Raw genomic sequence first — 9875 nt, 5'->3', positions numbered from 1 at the left:
AGTCAAGACGTTCAATTATGATCCTCTGCAGTTTCAATTTAGCCAATTTCACTCTCAATTGCACGGATTGGGTAAAATACCTGTCGCGACCCTCCTTCCGGCGAAGGTTAACGAGCCGATCCTTTTCTATATGGCGAGTGACCCCGGTTTGTTAGCGGGATTTTTTTACGATCGCGGGTTTCTCCCAAGACCCATTACTCGAATCGCGATGTCGGAGAAAATTTATCAAATATCGAGATCGACCTTAGTGTAGTCGGGTGGCATGTGCAATGTGTACATGCAATTGGAGTTGACACCGATCAATTTATTGGAGGATATGATCGGAAAACCCTATCGAGCGGTCGGGAGAAACCGTTCGGTTCTACAAGAACCAGAGATTTTTGGGTCCGGGGACTTGGTTACGCCAAGATTTTCATTGACGCCCTTTCGGTTACCGATGTTGAGTGATTTTCTAACCTAAGAGTTCATGCAGATGAAATTTCGGGTGAGATAAGCCCTAACGATCTAAGGTATTCATGCAGATTGGAATTTTACTATTCTAACAGTCATAATTAGAAAATTAATATGCGCAATCAAAACAATCAATCAAGGCTCGATATATCTAAAAATGGCCCTATCGGCCCACAGAAAAGTCAAGTTTAGATTTCCGGGTGATTCGGGGGAAAAATTTGGGGCGAAGGCCCGGAAGGGTAGAATGGTCATTTTTAGGGGTTCGGGACCCGAAAATTACAAAATTAGGATCGGGCCAGTTGAATGTGGCCATTTCCCATTTTTTGTAATTTTATGGAATTTTTCTAATTTTTCTAATTTTTTTGAATTTTTATTTATTTTCTAAAAATGTTGGGAATTTTTCGGATAGACAAAGATCGACCCTCGAAGTCTCGAAATTTTTTTTATCCAGAATTTATGAGTCCCGAATCGATCTAGAAATTTTTAGAAATTTTTTGTGAAAATCCGGGAATTTTTATGAATTTTCTAGGTATTTTTACAATTTTTTTGAATTTTTGGAAATTTTATCTATTTTTTTATTATTTTTTTATTAATATATTTGGACCGAGTCAACCTGGTCAACGACCGGTCAACCCGGTCAGACCGCCCTCAGATCACTCGCGACACCAAAAACGGCACAATATCTTATTTTCCTATTTATTTTCGATTTTTTTTAAAATTAAATCCTAATATCCGAATATATGTAAAAGGAATGGACGGCCGAGATCAATCTTGGAATTAATATCAGCCGTTGACTCTCCAATAAATGAAATGACGTCACCTCGGGCTCGCTTCAAAAACGACGCCGCATCTCACCATTAAAACAGACGACCATGATTCATTCTAGATCTAATCTGAGCCGTCTACCCATCTCCGCCAAAAACGACGCCGAATCACTTATGACGATGAACGGCTACGATTGATCCTAAGCTTAATCCGGACCGTCTATCTATTCTAATGCTAAAACGACGACGCCTAACCTAAGCAAAACGTCACAGTTTTTGTATTTTCGATTTTCTACCTATTATTCTAATATATAGAAAATACAAAAAATCGAATCTAACGATCTTAAATCAAACCCGGCTAATTATTTCCGCCGTTGGATCATGTCTAACTCAGCCTATTCGCGCCAACGACTAGGCTGAGTCAGCAATGACCTGGACCAACCGCACGACGCCACGTCAGACTTGGACTTGTTGACTCGCCACGTCTGCGTCGTCTTCTTCCTCGCGACGACAAAGAAATGGACGGCTGAGGCTCTTCCGACGAGATCTAACGGTAAGATCTCGCCGGAATGACTTCAAACCAACACCGATCGACTCGCATACTCGTCCCGACCAATATATTCAAAAATCAAAGTATTTCATCCACAAAATCATGGGAATCGCTGTTGACACCTGATTTTTTGATCAATTTTTCTTTAGTTTTATTTTGCAAAATTCACTAAAAATTCACAAAAAATCAAAAAATTAAAAAATCAACATTGGAAGCCTTGGCCAAGCTTAAGGAACCAATTTGGAACAAAAAATAATTTTTCATTTTTTTTCACTTTTTTATATATTTTTGAAAAATAGGAAAATACTTGAAAATTCATTAAAAAATACTTTTCGAGGTCACAAAAATACACAAAAATGTCCAATATTTTTATTTTAATTCCCTTTTAATATTGACCTCAAGAAAAATTGAAAATTGAGTTCAATTTTAGGTGTTCCTTCACAACTCCTAAGTTTGAATTTGCTTAAAAAATACCAATTGAGTCTTTTTATTTGCAATTCTTGCACATTTTAGGTCTAGACATTCAATTGCAATCCCTTTGAACTTCAATTTGATCAATTGCACCCACAATTGCGCGAATTGCACGGATTAGGCCAAATCCCCAAAATATTTGCAATTTAGTCCCTCAACTTGCCAATTTTTGAAATTAATTTTAATTGAGGGACTATCATAGTAAAATTGGACTGTCCCCCTATGTTTTCATGCATTCCAAATCGATTGGCATAGGTCTCGTGGTCCAATTTGGTCAAATTGACATTCAATTGAGTTTTTCCCCAATTTGGGCAAATTGAAAAATTTGGGGGTTTTGTGCAAATTGATAAGAACTTTTGGGTAAAATTGCATTTTTAAATAATATCTAGGCCCTAAAGTCCAATTTTGAGGTTTAATTGTGAAAATTCCCCACCAATTTTGTTTAATTTCAATAATTGTGCAAAATGTATTGTCCGAACCGGTTCGGACCGGTCTAACCGCCGGTCGAACCGATCCAAGCCAGTATCATCTTCCCCAAATTCACCCGTGCCATTTGCAGGTTCAACGGTGGACTTTGACGATCAAATTGGAGTTCAATTCGTGCTTAATTGGATCAATAGAGGTGGGGCTTTTGTTCGTCGAGTCAAGGTCCGTCGATTGCCACCGGCGGCACGGCCAATGGCCGCCGGGGCACGGCGGAATCGATAGTCAAAGCTCCCGGCGACCGAAAGTCAACCATTTCAAAACCAAGTGCAATTCTCACTCGTTTTGGACTCAACGGACTTCAAACGGCTTTGGACGGAATCTTAACGATTCCGTCACCGTCCGGCGAGCCATTTTGCGCGTATGCACACGTGTGGATGGCTCGGCCAAACTCGCCCGTGCGCGCGCCATTTCAAAATTTGATATAAAAGGGGGAAGAAGGTTCTCGACGTAAAGAGGGAGGCTCATTCGTGCTCGCCGGCTCCAACAGATTAGAGAGAGAGAGAAAAAACAAGAGAGAGAGAGAGCTCGTTCTCCCGCTCGTTCGGTCGAGAACTTGAGCTCGACTGTGTGATCTTCGTGAGGTGAATCCAGGTTGAATCGAAGCTTAAGATCACTCCCGGGAGCTTCACACAGGTGCCAAAAGTTGATCGCACCAGCTCGCTCGGTCTGCGAACTCCTAAATCGGTAAGTTGAACTTCCAAACTCAGCTCTGCACTTCCATGGCATCACGTCGATTCGAGCACGATCCTTGAAATTACTGTGTGCATTTTTGTCCCCGAGCATTGCTGATCCTCCTCGCACCTTTGTTTTGCTTTGATTTTGCACAAAAACCTGCCAATCGAGTCCGTGAAACCAACCTCCGTGGCCGTCTATTGTCGAAGCTTGTCTAGACAAATCTAGACCAAACCAGGTCAATCGGACCTACGGGTAAGGTTTCTAAACCTTATGCGAGTGAATCCTGTGAAAGAATTGAAATATCTCGTTCTATGATGCATGATTGAGTTTTGCAATGTCGCGACTGTGCTTCGTCCGATTCTTGCGATTTAGAGGATGAAATGATTTGATTCCGAGTTATGTTGATCTAGAGCATTAGGCGAGTCGATTGGGTTTGGTTAGAGGTCAATCGGCCGAGGTTTCACCGTCGGATCTCGCCGGGAAGCCTCGGCCGTTCATCCGCTCGCCGGCGAAAGGTTGAAGACGATGACGTGTCATGGTCAACGAGTCAAACGCTTACGTGTCGAGGTTTGTTTGGGCCGGTTCACGTCCGAGTCAGCTCGGCCGTTGGCGCGAGCGAGTTGACTCGGACTCGATCGGACGGGCGAGATAAATTGAGGAGTTTGATTCTCAACCGTCGGATCTATTTTTTTAATTTCGGATATTAGATATATTAGGTAAGTAATCCAATAAATAAAGAAACGGCGCCGTTTTGAATAGGTGGTGCGTCGTCGTTTCGGACAGAGGAGGAATGAACAGTCCGGATCAAGTCTAGGATAGATCATGGCCATTCGTGCATTTAAGTAAAGCGTCGTCGTTTTATAGCTAGATGAGGCTACGGCTAGGATTAGTTCAAGGATCAATCGTGACCGTCCATGTATATGCTCGATACGGTGTCGTTTTAGCAGAGATAGGACGAACGGCTTAGATTAGATTTAGGATAGGTCGTAGTCGTCCATTCACTCGGGAGATGCGGTGTCGTTTAGCTTAGTAAGCTTCGACGGCCGAGATGAAATCTCGAGGTTTAATCCTGGCCGCCCATTTGATGTTGAGAAGCGGCGTCGTTTTAGTGAGATCGAGTCAACGGTTGAGATGGATTCCAGAGTAAATCTTGACCGTCCGATATTTTACATATATTCGAATATTAGGAAATTAATAACAGAAAATCAAAAAATATACGTATTAAATACGTACGGCGTCATTTGTACGTAGAGCGAGTCCGTGGGCAGTCGGACCGGGTTGATCGACCGTTGACCGGTTTGACCCGGTCCAGAGATATTAATAAAATAATAAAAAAAATATAAAGAAATTTCTAAAAATCCAAAAAATTGCAAAAATACTTAGAAAATTCATAAAAATCCCCAGATTTTCACAAAAAATTTCTAAAAATTCCTAGATCGATTCGGGACTCATAAAGTCTGGATCGAGATTTTTGAGACTTCGAGGGTCGATCTACATCGATCCGGAAAATTCCCAATATTTTTTAGAAAGTAAATAAAAAATCAAAAAATTAGAAAAAATTAGAAAAATTCCATAAAATCACAAAAAATGGGAAATGGCCACGTTCAACGGGCTTGACCCCAATTTTGTGATTTTCGGGTCCCGATCCCAAAAAATGACTATTCTACCCTTCCGGGCCTATCGCCCTAAATTTTCCCGAACCAACCCCGGAACTTAAAATTAGACATTTTTGTGAATCGATAGAATCCTCTTAAGCTCGTTTGCTTGATTTGTTTGACCGATTTGACATTGATTGTTTTGATTGTACATTTTAATTTTTGATTGTGATTGTTAGGATAGAAAATTCCAATCTGCATGAATACTTAGGATTGTTAGGGCCTACCTCACCCGAAAGTCCATCTGCATGAATTCCTAGGTTAGAAAAACACTCGACATCGCAAACCGAAAGGGCGTCAATATGAAATTTGGCGTAACCAAGTCCCCGGACCCAAAAATCTCTGGTTTTCGCGGAACCGAACGGTTTCTCCCGACCGCTCCGTAGGGTTTTCCGATCATACCCTCCAATAAATTGATCGGTGGCGACTCCAATTGCATGTACACAATTGCACATGCCACCCGACCACACTAAGGTCGGTATCGATATCCGATAAATTTTACCCGACATCGCGATTCGAGTAATGGGTCTTGGGAGAGACCCGCGATCCTAAAAGATCCAGCTGACAACCGGGGTCTTCCTCACATATAAAAAATTAAAGGGGATCGGCTCGTTAACCTTCACACTCACCTCCCGCGCATTCCGACGACGGAGGAGGGTCGCGACAAACCGGCGACTCCGCTGGGGAATATTTTGTAAGAGGACTTAAGCCGATAAAAATGTTGATTGTTTTCTAACCCCATTTTTCTGCAGATGTTCTTGAAGAGGAGGTACGTCCACTAACAAAAAGTGTTAAATGTTGATGCAGATGGGAGTTATAAGGGGTGATGTCTATGCTAACCATTTTTGATGCAGATATGGAGTTTTGGGTTGTGTGTTTATTTATGTAAATATTGAAGCGGTGTTTTGAATATAAATTGTTGTGCATGTCTTGCATATTTTTGAGGATCACGACATTGTACACACAAGCGCCTAAACCCGAGCCGCGAATCACTCTTATAGGTCACCATAGATAGGGATCGGTATGCGAAGCTCTTGTGTTTGATTGCACTTGGGTTGACCATATTTGATCCTGCTCGCTATGCGAGATTGATGATCCTACCCACTTGTTGTTTGATTGTGCTTGTGGGCGGCTCATCGATTCGTATAGCGGGAGCCTTTTTAGGTCCATACCCGAGCCTTTTTTAATTTCTTTAGAGTTTAACCTCACTTGTCTCATGCGCATGTGAAATGGATGGTTGGTATACCTAAAATCAAAAACCCAAAAAAAAGAGTAACATCGGTTGGTAAGGCTTTCTACCCTCTTTACTTTGAACTTGTAAATTTAAATTTTGCATATCATGCATTTTCACGACATATCATCACAATTTGTAAGATCGTTTAAGTGGTCGGGGTTGAAAGTCAATTTTCCTTTTTAGGATAGATGGCACCCCAAAGTTATGTTGATGTACCCGACGTATTCACATGGGAGCGAAGGACCATTCGACGCGAAGACCGAGTACCCGCTACTTTTCAAGTCATTGGATTTATTCATGGACGGGAGCTTAACGGACGGAACCGCACTCGCGGTGAGAGGTGCGATTATACCCGTTGTGGACGTCATTTGGAAATCAAACGCGAAAAGGAGAGAATTTGGGAGTTGTACATGAAATTGGCAAAGAAGCCTTGTGCGATCAAGACGGCCCCGAAACACTCCCCGATTAAGAAGAAGGAAGTCGTCACCATATCCTCCGATGATGAAGAAGATATCGAGCTTCCCGAGATAGTGGAGATTTCATCCGATGAAGATACTACTTCGACTATCTAGTTTAGTACGACTTTGGGGCATTTCTAGGGTTCATTACACTTTGAGTCGATTATGTACTTTCATTGACATTTGTTGTCCGAACATCTTTAGATACTATCATGTTCTATCTCTTTCGACTTTATTGTACTAGACTTGTAAATTCCATGGGTGTTGACACACGAATTTTTAGTCGGTTTTCCTTTAATTTTATTTTCCAAAATTCACTAAAAATTCACAAAAAAATCAAAAAAATCAAAAAATCAACATGGGAAGCCTTGGACAAGCCTAAGGAACCAATTTGGAACAAAAAATAATTTTTCATATTTTTCACATTTTTTTTAATATTTTCGGAAAATAGGAAAATACTTGAAAATTCATAAAAAATACTTTTTGAGGTCACAAAAATACACAAAAATGTTCAATATTTTTCTTTTAATTCCCTTTTAGTATTGACCTCACGAAAAATCAAAAATTGAGTTCAATTTTAGGTGTTCCTTCACAATACCTAAGGTTGAATTTGCATAAAAAATACCAATTGAGTCTTTTTATTTGCAATTTTTGCACATTCAAAGTCTAGACATTCAATTGCAGTCCCTTTGAACTTCAATTTGATCAATTGCACCTTCAATTACGCGAATTGCATGAATTGCACAAAATTCTTAAAATTTTTGCAATTAAGTCCCTCAACTTTGCAATTTTTGAAATTACTTTCAATTGAGGAACTTTCTATACACAATTGGGCTACCCCTAATGTTTTAACACATTCTGAATCTATTGGCATAGATCTCGTAGCCCAATTTTATCAAATTGATGCTCAATTGAACATTTCCCCAATTTGGGATTTTAGAAAATTTGGGGTTTTTGTGCAAATTGATAAGAACTTTTGGGCAAAATTGCATTTCAAGATAATATCCAGGCCCCAAAGTTCAATTTTGAGGTTTAATTGCAAAAATTCCCAGTAAATTTTGATTAATTTTGAAAATTGCGCAAAATTAACTGTCTGAACCGGTTCAGACCGGTCTGATTGCTGGTCGGACCGGTCGAACCGGTCCAAACAATGTCATCTTCTACCTCTCGCACTAGTCATTTGCAGATTTAAATGTTAGATTTCAATGGCCAAATTAGAGAACAATTCGTGCTTAATTGAGCTAATTCATGTGGGGCTTTTGTTGTGTAGGTCGGGCCGCACCGATCGAGACCAACGGCGAGGCCAACGCTCGCGAGAAGAGCTCCGGCGAGCAAGTCAAAGTCCCGGCGCCCATAATAGTCAATATTTTGCAAACTGCGTGAAATCCATGCTCGTTCGTGATCAAAGGAGCACTTGACGGACTTGGACGGAATCGTAACCGATTCCGTCGCCGTCCGACGAACCAAAAGCCACGTGATGGCACGTGAACAGGCTCGGCGAACTCCTCCCCGACGCGCGCATTTTCAAAAATTGGTATAAAAGGGAGGAAGCTTCGCGAATTAAAAGGAGGTTCATTGGTGCTCGTCCGATATCTGAATAGAGAGAGAAAGAGGAAGAAGTAGAGAGAGAGACTACGAGCGACAGCTTCACCGGAGCTTTGGACCGAGACTGTGAAATCTTCGCCGCCGCCGTTCCTGGCCAAATCAGGTCATTGGACCACCCGGAAACTTCCTCGAACTTCCCGAAGACGATCGCGACAGCTCGGTCATCTTCAAACCTCCGGATCGGGTGAGTCGAGCTTCCAATTGCACTGCTGCACGATCATGGCATCTCTTTGTTCTATGCACGATTTCTTCAATAAATGTAGGCGTTTTCATCCCTATGCATTTCTAACCTTGATCGCATCTCATTCGTGCATTGATTACGCGCTATAACCTCGAGTCGAACCTCCATCACGGCTCGGTCCGGCCGAACACCGGCCGGACCTTTCTAGCCATCGCGAGTCCAATCGGGACTCGAGGTAAGTTTCCTCAACTCCTTTTTGAGCTTCTGTGTGATAGAATTAGGTTATCGTGCTCTGTGTTGCTTGATCGAAATCTGTTTGGCCGTGACTGTGTGTAGTTCGATTCTCGCGATTTAGACGATAGAAACGTTTGATTCCGAGATATGTTGAACTAGAGGTCAAGGCGAGTCGAGCGGTGGTAGTTTGGTGTCGATCCGGCGAGATCTCACCGTCGAGTCTCGCCGGAGCCTGTCGGCCGTCCGTTACGTCGTCGCAAGGTTGAAGACGACAAGGCGACATGGCATGGTCAATCGGTCAAACATCCAGGTGTCACTTCCCCATTAGGCCGGCTCGGATCTGAGTCGGCTCGGCCGTTGGCGCGAGCGAGCCGACTCAGATTTGATCCAACGGTCCGGATAATTAGGTGAATTTGATTCTGAACCGTTGGATCTTTATTTTATATTTTTGGATATTAGATATATTAGATTAGAAAATAGAAAATGTAAAACGGTGCCGTATTCCCCGAGTGAAGCGTCATCGTTTAATGTATAGGAGGGGTTGACGGCCCAGATCTAATTTGAGTCCCGATCGTGGCTGTCCGTGTCAATAGTGAAGCGGCGTCGTTTGCATTAGTAGACCGAAAGCGGTGTCGTTTTATAGTTTAAGAGGGATGAACGGTCCAGATTTAAGCTAGGACCAATCGCAGCCGTTCGAAGTTCTAAGTGATGCGGCGTCGTTTTTGGTTCGTAGAGATCAATGGCTCGGATCGGATCTAGGGCTTTAATCGTACCCGTCCGTCTAACGTTACGCACGACGTCGTTTTGTCCAAGAGAAGCCCAACGGCTGAGATTGATCCGTAGATTGATCTCGGCCGTCCATCTTTTTCTTTTATATTCGGATATTAGAAATTAGTATTAGAAATTCAAAAAAAAAAAATAAATAGAAAAATAGATACGGCACCGTTTAGTGTGTAGGTGGTTGCGAGTGAGTCGGGAGCGGTCGGACCGGGTTGACCGGCCGTTGACCGAGTTGACCCGGTCCGATTTATTAATAAAAAATAATAAAAATAAATAGAAATTCCCAAAAAAAAATCCAAAAAAAATTCCAAAAATACTTAGAAAATTCATAA

The sequence above is a fragment of the Rhodamnia argentea genome, chromosome 8 (genome assembly GCF_020921035.1).
Source record: "Rhodamnia argentea isolate NSW1041297 chromosome 8, ASM2092103v1, whole genome shotgun sequence".
In the NCBI taxonomy this organism is placed as follows: domain Eukaryota; kingdom Viridiplantae; phylum Streptophyta; class Magnoliopsida; order Myrtales; family Myrtaceae; genus Rhodamnia; species Rhodamnia argentea.
Note: the sequence above shows the minus strand (reverse complement) of the source record.